Consider the following 4,674-nt stretch of genomic DNA (forward strand, 5'->3'; position numbering starts at 1 on the left):
GAGAGAGAGAGAGAGAGAAAGGGAGAGGGAGAGGGGGGGAGAGAGAGAGAGAGAGAGTAAATGCCGTATTTTTCGTCGTGATTTATTCGCATTATTCTACACGTTTCCTTCTCTATCTCCTTTTTTTGTTACTTACAAGCTGCCAAGTCCTGGAGTTGTTGGAATTCTGCTGGCGAGAGCTTATCCCAGTGAAAGGCCATCCTTACTTATGGTTTATGTGTCCCTTAGGACAAGCGGCCAGTCGTACAATATTGAAATTCGTCACCTGCGAAAAGATGCAACTATGTATAAAATATGATTAATATAGAGTTTTTCATATAACTTTATCTCTAATTATTTGTTATAAACACCATGCTAAATATTACATTTGAAGCTATTGTATTCAGAAGATAGTAATCGCACACACATATATATATATATATATATATATATGTGTGTGCGATTACTATCTTCTGAATACAATAGCTTCAAATGTAATATTTAGCATGGTGTTTATAACAAATAATTAGAGATAAAGTTATATGAAAAACTCTATATTAATCATATTTTATACATAGTTGCATCTTTTCGCAGGTGACGAATTTCAATATTGTACGACTGGCCGCTTGTCCTAAGGGACACATAAACCATAAGTAAGGATGGCCTTTCACTGGGATAAGCTCTCGCCAGCAGAATTCCAACAACTCCAGGACTTGGCAGCTTGTAAGTAACAAAAAAAGGAGATAGAGAAGGAAACGTGTAGAATAATGCGAATAAATCACGACGAAAAATACGGCATTTACTCTCTCTCTCTCTCTCTCCCCCCCTCTCCCTCTCCCTTTCTCTCTCTCTCTCTCTCTCTCCTTCTCTCTTTTTCTCTCTTTCACTCTCTCTTTCTTTCTCTTTCTCTTCTTATGTTTGAATTTTTTACGTCATAAATTCTAAAGCGCGTTATTAATATAGTTTAATAAACTTTGACTTATCTAATACCGACAAAATTTAGAGTGCGGGTAATTCTATATACTCTTCCTTGATTTTCACTTGATAGACACTATTATTAATTTGTTGCGTGTGGAAAGAAATCGAAAAAATTAGATTTATAATCAATTATCGATACAATCTTACATTGAATTTCTGAATAAGAAATCATTTGAGATATAACTCGTATGTTTTAAACTTTAATGTTCTTTGCAAATTACTACTTACAGTAGTTGTACGGTTTATTCTCAACAAAAGTAGAATTTTTATCCCATTTTATTTCTGTTTGTTTTTAATGTATTATTATTGCGTTTATAAAATTTTCATTATTTTTAATATACATAGCTATTTTATTAGACCGTTGACATGATGTTGCATAAAAATAGATCAAATTTGTCTAAATATTTTTGTTTCAGATTGAATTAAATGTACAATAGTTTTATAGATCATCGCGCATACAAATATATCCGTCGAACACAGATAAATTTTTTGTGATGTCTGTTGTGTTCTTTAAAAATTTCGTTTTGATGGAAATATTAGCGCGCGCCATTGGGTGATTATCGTCGAATGAATCGAATTATCGCGATAGACAACGAAGTTATTCGAATGATGAAAGACAGATAATCATATTGTTCGTTATCGTCAAAGTGCAAACCAATACGCGAGGAAATATGTCGATATAAAAGGATTCTGGCACTTTGCCGAAACATTTCGGAACGTAATTACATATTTGCTCCTAAATGGGAAAATGTAATGAAATGAAATAATGATCTTTTTTTTTTATGAATAAATCCTTTCGCATTTAATTGCCATAAGTTACATACATCTTCAGTGTGCCTGTTATAGTGAATATTTTCAAGTTGTATAGTTATCACAAAAGCTCAATCATTAATTACAGATAGCACTTGGATCAATTAAATATAACTAAAAAATTTATATTCCGTTTTATTGCATAGAATTAAAGTCAACCATTGGGAACTTGTTAAATCATTAAAATAAATCGAGATTCATGTAATGCACATACTGGTAAATTGGAAATAAATATCAAATAATAATTTATATGTTTTTTTGCTCATTTTCTTCTATTATAAAATGTTATGCATATCTTAATTTTGAAGAAAATGTAAGTAGTTTATAAAACAATTTACATTAAATTAATTTAGAATATAAAGATTACATGTCAATTCGTAACTTGCGATAATTATCTTTAAATCTCGCGGATATATCTACGAATATTTCTTTAGATAAAAATGATTGCAAGATATCTCGAGAAATTCTTCGCGGCACGCGAAACAAAGAATTAAAACAAATACGTGTTTAAGACTATCTGTTACATAATCTGATATACGTGTAAGCTGATGTAATAAATTCGAACGTTGAAATTCATATCATTTTATTGACTACTATATATTTCTATGCGATTTACTTGACGACAGCAAATATGTCGGATTTTCCGCATATAACCCCTTGATCGCGAGCTTGATGACGTATAAGTGTCTCGTCGTCTAGTATTTTACAGCCAGCTGACGGAGATGCGAGGCTATAGTAATAGCTAACACATTTCTCAAGAAGGAGTAACACGTGCGACGTTCGCGCAAGAAAGTATTAATTCATCGTACGAGCATTGCACTTTGTTTCACAAAATAAATTGCCGCCATTCGTCGACAAATTTACTGATATTACTGTAATGCGGCTATTATTTAGGTAATCTCTTATTTAAAATACACAATAGAAAAATATCGGAAAAGAATTCTTGATTGTACTTGCGGGAAAGAATCTGATTATAAATACTCTGGTAAATTAGAATAAAATAATGATAAATTAAAATAAAACTCTGTGATGAGCTTTCTTATACGAAAGTAATATCGCGAAGATAATGATCTATAAAAGATATTTAATAAAAAACATACACCAAGTAGGGGAAAATAGGGTAAAACCGGGTACTTTTGCTTCCTCATAGAGGAAGCTTTGTTTTCGTGATAAAATTTTTTTCCAGTTTTCTATGCCAATGTGTTTAGAATGTTCTAAACCGTCGAAAAATCATATTCCTAAAAAATGTCTGTATGTATGTATGTATGTATGTATGTATGTATGTATGTATGTATGTATGTATGTATGTATGTATGTATGTATGTATGTATGTATGTATGTATGTATGTATGTATGTATGTATGTATGTATGTATGTATGTATGTATGTATGTATGTATGTATGTATGTATGTATGTATGTATGTATGTATGTATGTATGTATGTATGTAGAAAATGTTCATTTTTTATAAAATTTTTAATTTTTTGAGAAATGTCTGTACACGTTGTAATTTTCGTAAATTTTGAGATATCAGGTTAAATTTTTTTACATAAATAGAGTATTATTAAAGGATGATTGGTACGTAATTTGGTGAGTATCGGTGAAAGGGTTCATTTTTTATAAAATTTTTAATTTTTTGAGAAATGGCTGTACACGCTGTAACTTTCGGAAAATTTGAAATATCGGGTTAAATTTTTTTACATGAATAGAGTATTATTAAAGAATGTTTGATATTTAATTTAGTGAGGAACGGTGAAAGACTTCATTTTTTATACAATTTTGAATTTTTTGGGAAATGTCTATACACGTCTTAATTTTTGCAAATCTTTTTATATGAATAGAGGATCAGGTAAATGCTCAGATTAACTTACACCTTACGGATCATTTTCATTTTTACATATATTATAGAAGGCACATTCCTAAGTAACACGCACTTTGAATTTTGTGGCACTCTCTTCTAGTTCCAGAGATATGCGATTTTGAAGTATCATAATTTTCGCATTTATTTCTATGATCCTTTCACTATATCTTACTTGCGTGTTTATGTTTTTTTGTTATACATTTGCTATTCCACACAAAGCGAGGTTCAACGCAAACTTATGTATCTAGTTTTTGGTAGTGGAGCCCTCCCGCAGGGGGGCGGAACATACTGTCTTATGCATATACTTTTTAATGCAAAATAAGGTTTCACATGGGTTTACAACTTTCCATTTTATATTTACGCATTAAAAAGTATATGTGTGGAGACATTATGTCCGCCTCCCCTGCGGGGGGGCTCCACTATTAAAAAACTAGACACATAGGTTTTAATGTACGACAATTCACAATAAAATCGCGAATTTTTCCCACGAAAAATAGCATTTACTAGACACAGTCAACTTTGGCGCCCTCTATCTCTGGTATTTTTTGAGTCACCGCAAAATGTAAAGAAGTTTGTATTGTAAATCGAAATATCGAAAATTGTAGAGAAGTGAGTCCTCTACAAGTTTTATTTGAACATTTTTTTGATAAAACTAACAGGGGCCAATATTATTGTCAATAAAAATGTTCAACCCCAAATTGACGGCATTTTTTTGGTTGTAACTTTCTTTCCTTGACAGCTATTAAAAAAATTTTCAAACAAAAGTTGTAGCAAATATTTTTTCCTACAAAATTAAAAAAAAAGGAAAAAGATTCGACCAATAGGAGCCGAGATATCCAAACTTACCCCTATTTTGAAGATGGCCGCCGACGCACAGGGAAATTTTGTTGGAACTTTGTGAATTCGGGCATCTCCTATGACCTTCTACTCACCCTCAAAAAATTGGCTTGTCTATCCGTTTTGTAGATATTCGGTGTTTTTGATACTATTTTACTGGACTAACAATCGAAGATGTATATACATTAAAGTCAAATTAGATATCATGT

The 4,674-nt window shown here is 31.4% G+C and overlaps 1 long non-coding RNA gene across 1 annotated transcript in view; it reads left to right on the forward strand.

The window, feature by feature from the left end:
• Nucleotides 1-658: 658 nt before the first annotated feature.
• LOC115239341 overlaps nt 659-4,674 on the forward strand; it is a 35,123-nt gene continuing 31,107 nt past the window's right edge. Inside the window, exon 1 of the long non-coding RNA XR_003884625.1 lies at nt 659-702. This is a non-coding gene — a long non-coding RNA (uncharacterized LOC115239341). The remainder of the gene's footprint in view (nt 703-4,674) is intronic.

Source organism: Formica exsecta, unplaced genomic scaffold (assembly GCF_003651465.1).
Source record: "Formica exsecta isolate Colony F162 unplaced genomic scaffold, ASM365146v1 scaffold379, whole genome shotgun sequence".
NCBI lineage: Eukaryota > Metazoa > Arthropoda > Insecta > Hymenoptera > Formicidae > Formica > Formica exsecta.